An 18,118-nucleotide genomic window follows, 5' to 3' on the forward strand; every position below is an offset into this window, starting at 1 on the left:
CACTTCAACTTGTGAAATGTTCTTCCATGAAGTTTACTTTCAAATATGTATTGACTTGTGCTGCAGGAGTCTACGAAAACCAGATTGAAACTATTCTATCATGCAGAAAGTCAAGACATTTACATATATAAACACACATGTAGGTTTGAGGGGTTAAACATGCCTTACTGTAATGTGAAAAACATACCGGCCACCACTTTTGCTTACATACATTGATTCATGGACAAGCTATTGTTGCAAATTTTGCTGTATACACATAATCACATCCAAGCTTCCAGAGCAGTGTTAACCCATTTTCTCAAAGTGTCAGCAAAGCTATGCCTATCTGCAGTGTCAGCAAAAAGTACGAAGCAAAGAACCAGCAACCTTTCAAAGAAAGAGCCTTCTTTTTGCTTTACGGAAAGAATGGGTCTGAAAATTATTCTACTAGTCTCCGCAGTTATATAGATAACCTCCTTGCATACCTGAAAATGTTATGGGATGAGTAACGTCGTAGAGAATACACTGTAGATCAGAGGTGTTTGGCAAAAGTCCATTTCTTATACGGAAATGTTCCTTACATTTGTTACACTCCAAAACTTTGATTTTTATAGGCTAGTATAGGGGAACAGATCCAGCTGAATGTTCATGCGGTAGTTGGGAATATTTAATATTGAGAATTTGCCAGAATTCTGGCACAATTTATTGCAAAAAATCTGTTATAACTTAACTTTTCTGTTCAAAAAATTGTATGGAAGCTTATTTTTTCATAGTAAATAATATATTATTTCTTCATAATAGCAAAATTTTACATTCTGTAGCTGGGAAAAAAAATCAGAATGGGGTGGAATCGGGAAGAAACACAATTGCACCATTATCTTATGGATTATGTTTTTAAAGCATTCACAGTGCGGTAACAAAATGCCACAGAACCATTAGTGGTAAACACGTTAGAAAAATGATGCAGGTCAGTATGATCACAGCAATAACAAATTTACATAGGAGTATTTTCATGTTATAACAATATCTCTCTCTATATAAAGAAATCTAAAAGTTTGAAAGTACAGCAGTTGCATTGCCTCGCCATATGCTGGCCACCCGTATCTTTCTATATATTCAGTGGCGTAACTACCATGGTAGCGGCTGCCACAGGGCCCGGGACATTAGGGGCCTGGCGACAGCCGCTACCCCTGTGGGTTTTTTTTTCCTTAATAGGCTCCTTTATATCCCCACACCCTCAAGGGCCCCATACCTTCCCTACCATAAGTAGAAGATCGGCAGAAGATAAATCACTGCTAGATGCAGGGTTGCAGATGCTTCTTGTAAAAGCTTCTGCACACAGCAGCTTCCTGTGCCGCCCCTCCCCCTCCTCAGTATTGGAGTGTGAAGGGAGACATCCTGTGCGATGTATCTGCTCTCTTTACTGCTAGACAGAGCTACACAGCCACATGTAAGTATATTTTTGGATAAAATATGTATAGATGTGTATATGTGTTTACGTTATGTGTCTTATATACTGTGTGAGTCCTGTATGTGTGTAGATTGGTGTGTGTATATGTTGTATATGAATGTATGTCTGTGAGTGGATGTATATATGTGTAAGTATATACAGCATATCAATGTCTGTCTGTCTGTCTGTCTATCTATCTTTGCTTCTATACATGTCTACCATTATACATACTAGAATTGTATTTTATAATGTGATGCTTAGGCCTGGTTCACATCTGCGTTCAGGTTTCCATTCCTGGAGTTTGCTTGGGACCCCCCAAACAGAAAACTATACACTTTAAAAAGCGGTTACTTTCAGGGTCTCCAATTATTATACTCTGGGGTCTGAAAAGATAATAATAAATAATTGGGCCAGGGCACTCTGAAGGCATGTCAATGAGAGAGAAGAGGAGCGAGAAGAACGGGGAGTAGCAGCGGATCTGTGCAGGTAAGTTGAGTGATCGGGATAGGAATTCCGTTCCCGATCTTCTTTAGGCGGTATCGGAACCCGATCGCGATATTTACTCGATTGCCGACCGGGATCCGATCTTTTCCATTCCCGATCGCTCAACCCTAAAGGTGAATTGTCAAAAAAATAGCAATTTGGCCATTTTCATTTTCTTTACTACTACAGGATTCACCATATAGGATAGTTAGTGGCAGGTGTATAATACATAGCATGTATGAAAAGGGGGTACAGCTTATACCTCCTGCTCAGCATCATGATGTACTAATATGTTATATGTTGGGAAGAGGCTACTTTAAGATACTTTATTTACCTTGTCTGACAAGGGGCGATGCTTATCTGGAGAGGTGGATATGGAAACCAAGCCAGCTCGTAGGTGGTGTAAACTTAGACTAGACAGTACAAATATGTGCCTGATAGATCAATCAACAACAGCCTCTATGATATATCGTAGGCAAAATTTGTAGAGTTGTACGTCTGCTACCTCATTGCAACAGCTTTGAAAGACAATCTTGAGCAGAAAATCGGTTGCACGGAGATCCCCACAGACTGCTATGTGGGGTAAGACAAAGAGCTCAAAAAGAAAAGATTTTCTCCGGCATACCAAAGTTAGTTAAAAATTTACTTTTACTGGAAATAATTAAAAACATGATCCAGGGATCCAAACATAAAAAGACAAAAAAAGCAAAGCTTACACGTTTCGGGCGTTGGGAAACAGATCCTTAGTCATAGCTTGACTTACAGTAAAAGTTAATTTTTAACTAACTTTGGTATGCCGGAGAAAATCTTTTCTTTTTGAGCCCTGTGATATATCGGCTGTACTTCAAGAGTAGTCATGAGTAGTTAGTTAAAATTTTATTTGTATACACCTACAGCTTCTATAGGACCATGAAGATGGCTCAGGTTAGTCATATCTCCTAATGGTTGGTGAGAACATGTACAGGACCTCTGTGCAGATATAGCAGCATAGACCAGCCTCCAAACAAAGCAACTTTAACATTCTTTAACTGATCCCTCTGTGTTAAAACATTTGGCATACATGTATACAAGTGGGGTTTCAACTATTACAATTATTCTGTTTCTATACAAAATAAATGATGTGCCTAAGTCAATTAGTTTTGATAACTTAAAGGGGTTGTGCCATCAATACAAATGGCAATAAGTAAACTAAATACAGTGACAATATTAATTGGTTCCAGGATGAACATTGTAAGGGCTCGTTCACATCTGCGCCCGGTCTCTGTTCATGCAGGTTTCCGTTTCCTGCACAAAACTAAGCAGGAGACAGAAACCTGCAGGAATCTTTCAAACCCATTCAAAGATGTCTGGCTGTGAGCGTCGTTGAGCATTTTATGCTCTCCGCCGCAAAACCGTTTTTTTTTATAATCGGACACAGAGTCGGACTCTCACGGCCGGACCCGGTCTGACAGCTTTCCGTCTTCTGCATACAGAAGATGGAAAGCTCAGAACGGACTCCGGGCGCTAGTGTGAACCTAGCGTAAGTTGAAGCCACTCTAACTTGAGAAGCAAACAAAATATATTAAAGTGCACTAAAACTCAACTTTTATTAATGTATTTTAAAAGTTCAGAACGGCATAATAAACTACCGTCCATATAAAGGGGATATTGAAACAACAGTAGAGTAGGGTAATATTCTAATGGCTGTATTAGATACTGTGTCAACCTACAGATGCAGCTCAGTCTTTTAGTCAATTCCCTTCAATACAATTCCCACCCTCCATGCATGAGACAGCAGGACTAGTACCAGAACCTAGGGGGCACTAAAATCTCCTCTATTGTCAATAAGAGATTAAGAACAATACGCCCACCCTAATTCCAATGTTTGCTAGTACTTATGTTTGCTAGTATTTATCTAGCTAGGGAAGACCACAAGCATACATCTGGTAATTAGCAAGTTACACACAGCCAAAGTATCTATAGGGTTACATTTCCCCCAATGCTTTAACCTACTCCACACACAAACACACGACTCAAATGGTATACATATAACTAGTAATGCAGCCAACCAAAAAAATTTTTTTTCTTTAGTTTGTTTCACTCTAACTTGAGACCATAACTCTATTGGATCTGAAGGGCCCAGCTCGGAAGACTGCTATTCCAAGCTGTTAACTGTGATATTTCTGTGAAGAAATAATAATAATAATACCACCTTACTAAGTTACGGTACTTTAAAATACATATTTACTCTATGTATTATCATTTGGAGCAACCCTTTTAAGAAGCTTCAATGAGTCATTAAAGAGGACATTTCACATTTGGTTTTATATACCACTAGAAAGCGGACGCTCAGAATCACACCCCTTTTCTAATCCTGCCTGACACCGCCCTCCTGACAGTACAGAGACTAAGTAGCATATCAGGCACCAAAACTAACTGCACTGACTGCTCAGGAATGATGAAGACTAGAGATGAGCGAACAGTGTTCTATCGAACTCATGTTCGATCGGATATTAGGCTGTTCGGCATGTTCGAATCGAATCGAACACCGCGTGGTAAAGTGCGCCATTACTCGATTCCCCTCCCACCTTCCCTGGCGCCTTTTTTGCTCCAATAACAGCGCAGGGTAGGTGGGACAGGAACTACGACACCGGTGACGTTGAAAAAAGTAGGCAAAACCCATTGGCTGCCGAAAACATGTGACCTCTAATTTAAAAGAACAGCGACGCCCAGCTTCGCATCATTCTGAGCTTGCAATTCACCGAGGACGGAGGTTTCCGTCCAGCTAGCTAGGGCTTAGATTCTGGGTAGGCAGGGACAGGCTAGGATAGGAAGGAGAAGACAACCAACAGCTCTTGTAAGAGCTAAATTCCAGGGAGAAGCTTGTCAGTGTAACGTGGCACTGACGGGCTCAATCGCCGCAACCCAGCTTTCCCAGGATCCTGAATGGAATACACTGTCAGTGTATTCCCGTATACCCGATATATACCCCGATACCCGTTCCAACGGTGTGCCCCCCCACCTTCACCCCAGAAATACCCTGCAAGTCCCCTAGCAATAGAATTGGGGCTATATACACCCACAATTTTTACTACTGGTATACAGTGCCATTGTCTGACTGGGAATTCAAAGAATATATTGGGAATACAAATACCCTCATTTCTTGCTACTGCCATATAGTGCCAGTTTCTGACTGGTAATTCAAAGAATATATTGGGGTTACGTGCACCCACAATTTTTACTACTGGTATACAGTGCCATTGTCTGACTGGGAATTCAAAGAATATATTGGGAATACAAATACCCTCATTTCTTGCTACTGCCATATAGTGCCAGTGTCTGACTGGTAATTCAAAGAATATATTGGGGTTACGTGCACCCACAATTTTTACTACTGGTATACAGTGCCATTGTCTGACTGGGAATTCAAAGAATATATTGGGAATACAAATACCCTCATTTCTTGCTACTGCCATATAGTGCCAGTTTCTGACTTGGAATTCAAAGAATATATTGGGGTTACGTGCACCCACAATTTTTACTACTGGTATACAGTGCCATTGTCTGACTGGGAATTCAAAGAGTATATTGGGAATACAAATACCCTCATTTCTTGCTACTGCCATATAGTGCCAGTTTCTGACTGGTAATTCAAAGAATATATTGGGGTTACGTGCACCCACAATTTTTACTACTGGTATACAGTGCCATTGTCTGACTGGGAATTCAAAGAATATATTGGGGTTATAAATACCCTCATTTCTTGCTACTGCCATATAGTGCCAGTTTCTGACTGGTAATTCAAAGAATATATTGGGGTTACGTGCACCCACAATTTTTACTACTGGTATACAGTGCCATTGTCTGACTGGGAATTCAAAGAATATATTGGGAATACAAATACCCTCATTTCTTGCTACTGCCATATAGTGCCAGTTTCTGACTGGGAATTCAAAGAATATATTGGGGTTACGTGCACCCACAATTTTTACTACTGGTATACAGTGCCATTGTCTGACTGGGAATTCAAAGAATATATTGGGAATACAAATACCCTCATTTCTTGCTACTGCCATATAGTGCCAGTTTCTGACTGGTAATTCAAAGAATATATTGGGGTTACGTGCACCCACAATTTTTACTACTGGTATACAGTGCCATTGTCTGACTGGGAATTCAAAGAATATATTGGGGATACAAATACCCTCAATTCTTGCTACTGCCATATAGTGCCAGTGTCTGACTGGTAATTCAAAGAATATATTGGGGTTACGTGCACCCACAATTTTTACTACTGGTATACAGTGCCATTGTCTGACTGGGAATTCAAAGAATATATTGGGAATACAAATACCCTCATTTCTTGCTACTGCCATATAGTGCCAGTGTCTGACTGGGAATTCAAAGAATATATTGGGGTTACGTGCACCCACAATTTTTACTACTGGTATACAGTGCCATTGTCTGACTGGGAATTCAAAGAATATATTGGGAATACAAATACCCTCATTTCTTGCTACTGCCATATAGTGCCAGTGTCTGACTGGTAATTCAAAGAATATATTGGGGTTACGTGCACCCACAATTTTTACTACTGGTATACAGTGCCATTGTCTGACTGGGAATTCAAAGAATATATTGGGAATACAAATACCCTCATTTCTTGCTACTGCCATATAGTGCCAGTTTCTGACTGGGAATTCAAAGAATATATTGGGGTTACGTGCACCCACAATTTTTACTACTGGTATACAGTGCCATTGTCTGACTGGGAATTCAAAGAGTATATTGGGAATACAAATACCCTCATTTCTTGCTACTGCCATATAGTGCCAGTTTCTGACTGGTAATTCAAAGAATATATTGGGGTTACGTGCACCCACAATTTTTACTACTGGTATACAGTGCCATTGTCTGACTGGGAATTCAAAGAGTATATTGGGAATACAAATACCCTCATTTCTTGCTACTGCCATATAGTGCCAGTTTCTGACTGGTAATTCAAAGAATATATTGGGGTTACGTGCACCCACAATTTTTACTACTGGTATACAGTGCCATTGTCTGACTGGGAATTCAAAGAATATATTGGGGTTATAAATACCCTCATTTCTTGCTACTGCCATATAGTGCCAGTTTCTGACTGGTAATTCAAAGAATATATTGGGGTTACGTGCACCCACAATTTTTACTACTGGTATACAGTGCCATTGTCTGACTGGGAATTCAAAGAATATATTGGGAATACAAATACCCTCATTTCTTGCTACTGCCATATAGTGCCAGTTTCTGACTGGGAATTCAAAGAATATATTGGGGTTACGTGCACCCACAATTTTTACTACTGGTATACAGTGCCATTGTCTGACTGGGAATTCAAAGAATATATTGGGAATACAAATACCCTCATTTCTTGCTACTGCCATATAGTGCCAGTGTCTGACTGGGAATTCAAAGAATATATTGGGGTTACGTGCACCCACAATTTTTACTACTGGTATACAGTGCCATTGTCTGACTGGGAATTCAAAGAATATATTGGGGTTATAAATACCCTCATTTCTTGCTACTGCCATATAGTGCCAGTTTCTGACTGGTAATTCAAAGAATATATTGGGGTTACGTGCACCCACAATTTTTACTACTGGTATACAGTGCCATTGTCTGACTGGGAATTCAAAGAATATATTGGGAATACAAATACCCTCATTTCTTGCTACTGCCATATAGTGCCAGTTTCTGACTGGGAATTCAAAGAATATATTGGGGTTACGTGCACCCACAATTTTTACTACTGGTATACAGTGCCATTGTCTGACTGGGAATTCAAAGAGTATATTGGGAATACAAATACCCTCATTTCTTGCTACTGCCATATAGTGCCAGTTTCTGACTGGTAATTCAAAGAATATATTGGGGTTACGTGCACCCACAATTTTTACTACTGGTATACAGTGCCATTGTCTGACTGGGAATTCAAAGAATATATTGGGGTTATAAATACCCTCATTTCTTGCTACTGCCATATAGTGCCAGTTTCTGACTGGTAATTCAAAGAATATATTGGGGTTACGTGCACCCACAATTTTTACTACTGGTATACAGTGCCATTGTCTGACTGGGAATTCAAAAAATATATTGGGAATACAAATACCCTCATTTCTTGCTACTGCCATATAGTGCCAGTTTCTGACTGGGAATTCAAAGAATATATTGGGGTTACGTGCACCCACAATTTTTACTACTGGTATACAGTGCCATTGTCTGACTGGGAATTCAAAGAATATATTGGGAATACAAATACCCTCATTTCTTGCTACTGCCATATAGTGCCAGTGTCTGACTGGGAATTCAAAGAATATATTGGGGTTACGTGCACCCACAATTTTTACTACTGGTATACAGTGACATTGTCTGACTGGGAATTCAAAGAATATATTGGGGTTATAAATACCCTCATTTCTTGCTACTGCCATATAGTGCCAGTTTCTGACTGGTAATTCAAAGAATATATTGGGGTTACGTGCACCCACAATTTTTACTACTGGTATACAGTGCCATTGTCTGACTGGGAATTCAAAGAATATATTGGGGTTATAAATACCCTCATTTCTTGCTACTGCCATATAGTGCCAGTTTCTGACTGGTAATTCAAAGAATATATTGGGGTTACGTGCACCCACAATTTTTACTACTGGTATACAGTGCCATTGTCTGACTGGGAATTCAAAGAATATATTGGGAATACAAATACCCTCATTTCTTGCTACTGCCATATAGTGCCAGTTTCTGACTGGGAATTCAAAGAATATATTGGGGTTACGTGCACCCACAATTTTTACTACTGGTATACAGTGCCATTGTCTGACTGGGAATTCAAAGAATATATTGGGAATACAAATACCCTCATTTCTTGCTACTGCCATATAGTGCCAGTGTCTGACTGGGAATTCAAAGAATATATTGGGGTTACGTGCACCCACAATTTTTACTACTGGTATACAGTGCCATTGTCTGACTGGGAATTCAAAGAATATATTGGGGTTATAAATACCCTCATTTCTTGCTACTGCCATATAGTGCCAGTTTCTGACTGGTAATTCAAAGAATATATTGGGGTTACGTGCACCCACAATTTTTACTACTGGTATACAGTGCCATTGTCTGACTGGGAATTCAAAGAATATATTGGGAATACAAATACCCTCATTTCTTGCTACTGCCATATAGTGCCAGTTTCTGACTGGGAATTCAAAGAATATATTGGGGTTACGTGCACCCACAATTTTTACTACTGGTATACAGTGCCATTGTCTGACTGGGAATTCAAAGAGTATATTGGGAATACAAATACCCTCATTTCTTGCTACTGCCATATAGTGCCAGTTTCTGACTGGTAATTCAAAGAATATATTGGGGTTACGTGCACCCACAATTTTTACTACTGGTATACAGTGCCATTGTCTGACTGGGAATTCAAAGAATATATTGGGGTTATAAATACCCTCATTTCTTGCTACTGCCATATAGTGCCAGTTTCTGACTGGTAATTCAAAGAATATATTGGGGTTACGTGCACCCACAATTTTTACTACTGGTATACAGTGCCATTGTCTGACTGGGAATTCAAAGAATATATTGGGAATACAAATACCCTCATTTCTTGCTACTGCCATATAGTGCCAGTTTCTGACTGGGAATTCAAAGAATATATTGGGGTTACGTGCACCCACAATTTTTACTACTGGTATACAGTGCCATTGTCTGACTGGGAATTCAAAGAATATATTGGGAATACAAATACCCTCATTTCTTGCTACTGCCATATAGTGCCAGTGTCTGACTGGGAATTCAAAGAATATATTGGGGTTACGTGCACCCACAATTTTTACTACTGGTATACAGTGCCATTGTCTGACTGGGAATTCAAAGAATATATTGGGGTTATAAATACCCTCATTTCTTGCTACTGCCATATAGTGCCATTTTCTGACTGGTAATTCAAAGAATATATTGGGGTTACGTGCACCCACAATTTTTACTACTGGTATACAGTGCCATTGTCTGACTGGGAATTCAAAGAGTATATTGGGAATACAAATACCCTCATTTCTTGCTACTGCCATATAGTGCCAGTGTCTGACTGGGAATTCAAAGAATATATTGGGGTTACGTGCACCCACAATTTTTACTACTGGTATACAGTGCCATTGTCTGACTGGGAATTCAAAGAATATATTGGGAATACAAATACCCTCATTTCTTGCTACTGCCATATAGTGCCAGTGTCTGACTGGGAATTCAAAGAATATATTGGGGTTACGTGCACCCACAATTTTTACTACTGGTATACAGTGCCATTGTCTGACTGGGAATTCAAAGAATATATTGGGAATACAAATACCCTCATTTCTTGCTACTGCCATATAGTGCCAGTGTCTGACTGGTAATTCAAAGAATATATTGGGGTTACGTGCACCCACAATTTTTACTACTGGTATACAGTGCCATTGTCTGACTGGGAATTCAAAGAATATATTGGGAATACAAATACCCTCATTTCTTGCTACTGCCATATAGTGCCAGTTTCTGACTGGGAATTCAAAGAATATATTGGGGTTACGTGCACCCACAATTTTTACTACTGGTATACAGTGCCATTGTCTGACTGGGAATTCAAAGAGTATATTGGGAATACAAATACCCTCATTTCTTGCTACTGCCATATAGTGCCAGTTTCTGACTGGTAATTCAAAGAATATATTGGGGTTACGTGCACCCACAATTTTTACTACTGGTATACAGTGCCATTGTCTGACTGGGAATTCAAAGAATATATTGGGGTTATAAATACCCTCATTTCTTGCTACTGCCATATAGTGCCAGTTTCTGACTGGTAATTCAAAGAATATATTGGGGTTACGTGCACCCACAATTTTTACTACTGGTATACAGTGCCATTGTCTGACTGGGAATTCAAAGAGTATATTGGGAATACAAATACCCTCATTTCTTGCTACTGCCATATAGTGCCAGTGTCTGACTGGGAATTCAAAGAATATATTGGGGTTACGTGCACCCACAATTTTTACTACTGGTATACAGTGCCAATTTCTAACTAGGAATTCAAAATGCGCAAGGCTCCCGGAAAGGGACGTGGACGAGGCCGTGGGCGAGGTCGGGGGAATGGTTCTGGGGAGCAAGGTAGCAGTGAAGCCACAGGGCGTCCCGTGCCTACTCCTGTGGGGCAGCAAGCATTGCGCCACTCCACAGTGCCAGGGTTGCTTGCCACATTAACTAAACTGCAGGGTACAAACCTTAGTAGGCCCGAGAACCAGGAACAGGTCTTGCAATGGCTGTCAGAGAACGCTTACAGCACATTGTCCAGCAGCCAGTCAGACTCTGCCTCCTCTCCTCCTATTACCCAACAGTCTTGTCTTCCTTCCTCCCAAAATTCCGAAGCTTTACAGAACAATAACCCAAACTGTCCCTGCTCCCCAGAGCTGTTCTCCGCTCCTTTCATTGTCCCTCAACCTGCCTCTCCACGTCACGATTCCACGAACCTAACAGAGGAGCATCTGTGTCCAGATGCTCAAACACTAGAGTCTCCTCCATCTCCGTTCGATTTGGTGGTGGATGACCAGCAACCCACCCTCATCGACGATGATGTGACGCAGTTGCCGTCAGGGCATCCAGTTGACTGGCGCATTGTGCGGGAGGAGGAGATGAGACAGGAGTTGGAAGAGGAAGTGGTGGATGATGAGGACACTGACCCGACCTGGACAGGGGGGATGTCAAGCGGGGAAAGTAGTGTGGATGTTGAGGCAGGTGCAGCACCAAAAAGGGTAGCTAGAGGCAGAGGCAGAGGTCAGCAGCTTAGGCGAAGCCAGGCCACACCCGGAATCTCCCAAGATGTTCCAGTTCGTACCCAGCCCCGAAAAACTCCCACCTCGAGGGCACGTTTCTCGAAGGTGTGGAGTTTTTTCAAGGAATGCGCCGAGGACAGATATAGTGTTGTCTGCACAATTTGCCTCTCGAAATTGATTAGGGGCTCTGAGAAGAGCAACCTGTCCACCACTTCAATGCGCCGTCATTTGGAATCCAAGCACTGGAATCAGTGGCAGGCAGCAACGGCAGGACAAAGGCCGCCTGCCGTTCACGCCACTGCCACTGCCTCTGCCTCTGCCTCTGCCACTGCCACTGCTGACTGTGCTGGCGATGCACTCCAGAGGACGAGCCAGGACACCACTTCATCTGCCTCCGCCACTTTGTTGACTTCTACCTCATCCTCCCCTGGTCCTGTCTTATCTCCTTCTCCTGCACCATCAAAGGCACCATCAGGCGTTTCTTTACAACAACCCACCATCTCTCAGACATTGGAGCGGCGGCAGAAATACACTGCTAACCACCCACACGCGCAAGCCTTGAACGCCAACATCGCTAAACTGCTGGCCCAGGAGATGTTGGCGTTCCGGCTTGTTGAAACTCCCGCCTTCCTGGACCTGATGGCAACTGCGGCACCTCGCTATGCCGTCCCTAGCCGTCACTACTTCTCCCGGTGTGCCGTCCCCGCCTTGCACCAGCACGTGTCACTCAACATCAGGCGGGCCCTTAGTTCCGCGCTTTGCACAAAGGTCCACTTGACCACCGACGCGTGGACAAGTGCATGCGGACAGGGACGCTACATTTCACTGACGGCACACTGGGTGAATGTAGTTGAGGCTGGGACTGCTTCCCAAACTGGCCCGGTGTACCTCGTCTCCCCGCCTAACATTCCTGGCAGGGACACGAGAAGAACACCCCCCTCCTCCTCCTCCTCTACCGCCTCCTCCTCCGCCACCGCCTCCTCCTCCGCCACCGCCTCCTCCTCCGCTGTTAGATTGACCCCAGCTACGAGTTGGAAACGTTGCAGCACTGGCGTTGGTAGACGTCAGCAGGCTGTGCTGAAGCTGATCAGCTTGGGGGACAGACAGCACACTGCCTCCGAGGTGAGGGATGCCCTCCTCGATGAGACGGCAATATGGTTTGAGCCGCTGCACCTGGGCCCAGGCATGGTCGTTTGTGATAACGGCCGGAACCTGGTAGCAGCTCTGGAGCTTGCCGGACTCCAACATGTTCCATGCCTGGCCCACGTCTTCAACCTAGTGGTGCAACGTTTCCTAAAGAGCTACCCCAATGTTCCAGAGCTACTGGTGAAAGTGCGGCGCATGTGCGCCCACTTTCGCAAGTCGACAGTAGCCGCTGCTAGCTTAAAATCTCTCCAGCAACGCCTGCATGTGCCACAACACCGGCTTTTGTGCGACGTCCCCACACGCTGGAACTCAACGTTTCAGATGTTGAATAGAGTGGTTGAGCAGCAGAGACCTTTGATGGAATACCAGCTACAAAACCCTAGGGTGCCACAAAGTCAGCTGCCTCAGTTTCACATCCATGAGTGGCCATGGATGAGAGACCTTTGTGACATCCTACGGGTCTTTGAGGAGTCCACAAGGAGGGTGAGCTCTGAGGATGCGATGGTGAGCCTTACAATCCCGCTCTTGTGTGTTCTGAGAGAATCCCTGATTGACATCAGGGATAACTCAGATCACACAGAGGAGTTAGGGATAGCATCCGATCCGTCACAGCTGGAGAGTAGGTCCACACATCTGTCCGCTTCACTGCGTTTAATGGAGGAGGAGGAGGAGGAGGAGGAGGAGGAAGAAGAGTTGTCCGATGATGTGATGGTGATACAGGAGGCTTCCGGGCAACTTCGAATCGTCCCATTGTTGCAGCGCGGATGGGTAGACATGGAGGATGAGGAGGAAATGGAGATTGAACTTTCCGGTGGGGCCAGAGGAGTCATGCCAACTAACACTGTGGCAGACATGGCTGAGTTCATGTTGGGGTGCTTTACAACCGACAAGCGTATTGTCAAAATCATGGAGGACAACCAGTACTGGATCTTTGCTATCCTTGACCCCCGGTATAAAAACAACATCTCGTCTTTTATTCCGGTAGAGGGGAGGGCCAATCGCATCAATGCTTGCCACAGGCAATTGGTGCAGAATATGATGGAGATGTTTCCAGCATGTGACAGTGGCGGCAGGGAGGGCAGTTCCTCCAGTAGGCAACCAAGTTCTCACCGGTCCACACAAACGAGGGGCACACTGTCTAAGGTCTGGGACACCTTGATGGCACCCCCTCGCCAAAGTGCCGCCACGGAGGGTCCTAGTGTCACCAGGCGTGAGAAGTATAGGCGCATGTTGCGGGAATACCTTTCCGACCACAGCCCTGTCCTCTCCGACCCCTCTGCGCCCTACACGTATTGGGTGTCGAAGTTGGACCTGTGGCTTGAACTTGCCCTATATGCCTTGGAGGTGCTGTCCTGTCCTGCCGCCAGCGTCCTATCTGAGAGGGTGTTCAGTGCAGCCGGTGGCATCATCACTGACAAGCGCACCCGTCTGTCAGCTGAGAGTGCCGACCGGCTCACTTTGATAAAAATGAACCACCACTGGATAGAGCCTTCATTTTTGTGCCCACCTGTGTAAAGCACCCCAACATGAAACTCCATGTCTGTACTCAACCTCTCCAATTCCTCCGCATCCTCATACTCATCCACCATAAGCGTTGCACAATTCTGCTAATACTAGGCTCCCTCCAACATGATTTCCCCCAACTCTGCTGGTTAGAGGCTCCCTCCACCCTGATTTCCACCAACTCTGCTGGTTAGAGGCTCCCTCCACCCTGCTTTCCCACAACTCTGCTGGTTAGAGGCTCCTTCCACCATGAATTTGCCCAAACTGGGCTGTTTAGAGGCTCCCTCCACCATGAATTGGTCCAAACTGGGCTGGTTAGAGGCTCCCTCCACCATTAATTGGTCCAAACTGGGCTGGTTAGAGGCTCCCTCCACCATGAATTTGCCCAAACTGGGCTGTTTAGAGGCTCCCTCCACCATGAATTTGCCCAAACTGGGCTGTTTAGAGGCTCCCTCCACCATGAATTGGTCCAAACTGGGTTTTTTAGAGGCTCCCTCCACCATGAATTTGTCCAAACTGGGGTGGTTAGAGGCTCCCTCCACCATTAATTGGTCCAAACTGGGCTGGTTAGAGGCTCCCTCCACCATTAATTGGTCCAAACTGGGCTGGTTAGAGGCTCCCTCCACCATTAATTGGTCCAAACTGGGCTGGTTAGAGGCTCCCTCCACCATGAATTTGCCCAAACTGGGCTGTTTAGAGGCTCCCTCCACCATGAATTTGCCCAAACTGGGCTGGTTAGAGGCTCCCTCCACCATGAATTGGTCCAAACTGGGGTTTTTAGAGGCTCCCTCCACCATGAATTGGTCCAAACTTGGCTGTTTAGAGGCTCCCTCCACCATGAATTGGTCCAAACTGGGGTGGTTAGAGGCTCCCTCCACCATTAATTGGTCCAAACTGGGCTGGTTAGAGGCTCCCTCCACCATTAATTGGTCCAAACTGGGCTGGTTAGAGGCTCCCTCCACCATGAATTTGCCCAAACTGGGCTGTTTAGAGGCTCCCTCCACCATGAATTTGCCCAAACTGGGCTGGTTAGAGGCTCCCTCCACCATGAATTGGTCCAAACTGGGGTTTTTAGAGGCTCCCTCCACCATGAATTGGTCCAAACTGGGGTGGTTAGAGGCTCCCTCCACCATTAATTGGTCCAAACTGGGCTGGTTAGAGGCTCCCTCCACCATTAATTGGTCCAAACTGGGCTGGTTAGAGGCTCCCTCCACCATGAATTTGCCCAAACTGGGCTGTTTAGAGGCTCCCTCCACCATGAATTTGCCCAAACTGGGCTGGTTAGAGGCTCCCTCCACCATGAATTGGTCCAAACTGGGGTTTTTAGAGGCTCCCTCCACCATGAATTGGTCCAAACTTGGCTGTTTAGAGGCTCCCTCCACCATGAATTGGTCCAAACTGGGGTGGTTAGAGGCTCCCTCCACCATTAATTGGTCCAAACTGGGCTGGTTAGAGGCTCCCTCCACCATTAATTGGTCCAAACTGGGCTGGTTAGAGGCTCCCTCCACCATGAATTTGCCCAAACTGGGCTGTTTAGAGGCTCCCTCCACCATGAATTTGCCCAAACTGGGCTGGTTAGAGGCTCCCTCCACCATGAATTGGTCCAAACTGGGGTTTTTAGAGGCTCCCTCCACCATGAATTGGTCCAAACTGGGGTGGTTAGAGGCTCCCTCCACCATTAATTGGTCCAAACTGGGCTGGTTAGAGGCTCCCTCCACCATTAATTGGTCCAAACTGGGCTGGTTAGAGGCTCCCTCCACCATGAATTTGCCCAAACTGGGCTGTTTAGAGGCTCCCTCCACCATGAATTTGCCCAAACTGGGCTGGTTAGAGGCTCCCTCCACCATGAATTGGTCCAAACTGGGGTTTTTAGAGGCTCCCTCCACCATGAATTGGTCCAAACTGGGGTGGTTAGAGGCTCCCTCCACCATTAATTGGTCCAAACTGGGCTGGTTAGAGGCTCCCTCCACCATGAATTGGTCCAAACTGGGGTTTTTAGAGGCTCCCTCCACCATGAATTGGTCCAAACTTGGCTGTTTAGAGGCTCCCTCCACCATTAATTGGTCCAAACTGGGCTGGTTAGAGGCTCCCTCCACCATGAATTGGTCCAAACTGGGTTTTTTAGAGGCTCCCTCCACCATGAATTTGCCCAAACTGGGCTGTTTAGAGGCTCCCTCCACCATGAATTGGTCCAAACTGGGTTTTTTAGAGGCTCCCTCCACCATGAATTGGTCCAAACTTGGCTGTTTAGAGGCTCCCTCCACCATTAATTGGTCCAAACTGGGCTGGTTAGAGGCTCCCTCCACCATGAATTGGTCCAAACTGGGTTTTTTAGAGGCTCCCTCCACCATGAATTTGCCCAAACTGGGCTGTTTAGAGGCTCCCTCCACCATGAATTGGTCCAAACTGGGTTTTTTAGAGGCTCCCTCCACCATGAATTGGTCCAAACTGGGCTGGTTAGAGGCTCCCTCCACCATGAATTGGTCCAAACTGGGGTGGTTAGAGGCTCCCTCCACCATTAATTGGTCCAAACTGGGCTGGTTAGAGGCTCCCTCCACCATTAATTGGTCCAAACTGGGCTGGTTAGAGGCTCCCTCCACCATGAATTTGCCCAAACTGGGCTGGTTAGAGGCTCCCTCCACCATGAATTGGTCCAAACTGGGTTTTTTAGAGGCTCCCTCCACCATGAATTTGCCCAAACTGGGCTGGTTAGAGGCTCCCTCCACCATGAATTGGTCCAAACTGGGGTTTTTAGAGGCTCCCTCCACCATGAATTTGCCCAAACTCTGCTGGTTAGAGGCTCAATCCACCCTGATTTTCAAAACAAATGTTGGTGCCAACCTCAACTTACTACAAGGGCCAAATTCACTGCTGGTGACAAGCTCTCCTCACTGCAAGTGCCAAATACACATGTTTCAAGGTGTTTTCCTACTGTCAGAGAGGTGGTATTGAGTGTGTAAAGTGTGTAGTTGTTAGGCTGTGATGTTGGGGTAATAGAGGGTCTTTGGTGTGTTAGATGCCCCCAGACATGCTTCCCCTGCTGTCCCAGTGTCATTCCAGAGGTGTTGGCATCATTTCCTGGGGTGTCATAGTGGACTTGGTGACCCTCCAGACACGGATTTGGGTTTCCCCCTTAACGAGTATCTGTTCCCCATAGACTATAATGGGGTTCGAAACCCGTTCGAACACACGAACATTGAGCGGCTGTTCGAATCGAATTTCGAACCTCGAACATTTTAGTGTTCGCTCATCTCTAATGAAGACTAGAGAACAAAATGCCAACTGTTCCAGAATCAGTGGAACAGCAGCTGTTAAATGGTGCAAAGACTGGGACTTGCTGGAGGTGGCGAAAGGTTTGCTAACATTTTTAGTCTTGTCACATTGAGTAGTTATAAAAGGGAGTCTGTCATCAAAAACATCAGTTATAAACTAAACACAAATCACATAGATTCCAACTGCATCCTTTTTTTTCCATGTTGATCCAAAGCTTCAGCGATGAGAAATTCAGCTTTATATAAATATGTAAATGAATCCCCAAATGCTACTTGAGGGACTCCATTACCTTGCTGCCACACTCACTCAATAACAAGCTGCAGGGACATGTGGGAAAGTTTTGCATCAGCAATCGGCACTAGTAATAAATGTAATATATATGGAAACTGGCAGTGAAAAGCCTCACATATAGTTCTATCCATGTATGAAGGCAGGAAAA

The 18,118-nt window shown here is 44.6% G+C and overlaps 1 protein-coding gene across 1 annotated transcript in view; it reads right to left on the bottom strand.

Moving 5' to 3' along the window:
* EXOC4 (exocyst complex component 4) overlaps nucleotides 1-18,118 on the bottom strand; it is a 342,142-nt gene that overhangs the window by 22,124 nt on the left and 301,900 nt on the right. The window lies entirely within an intron of this gene.

Source organism: Leptodactylus fuscus, chromosome 5 (assembly GCF_031893055.1).
Source record: "Leptodactylus fuscus isolate aLepFus1 chromosome 5, aLepFus1.hap2, whole genome shotgun sequence".
Taxonomy (NCBI): Eukaryota; Metazoa; Chordata; class Amphibia; order Anura; family Leptodactylidae; genus Leptodactylus; species Leptodactylus fuscus.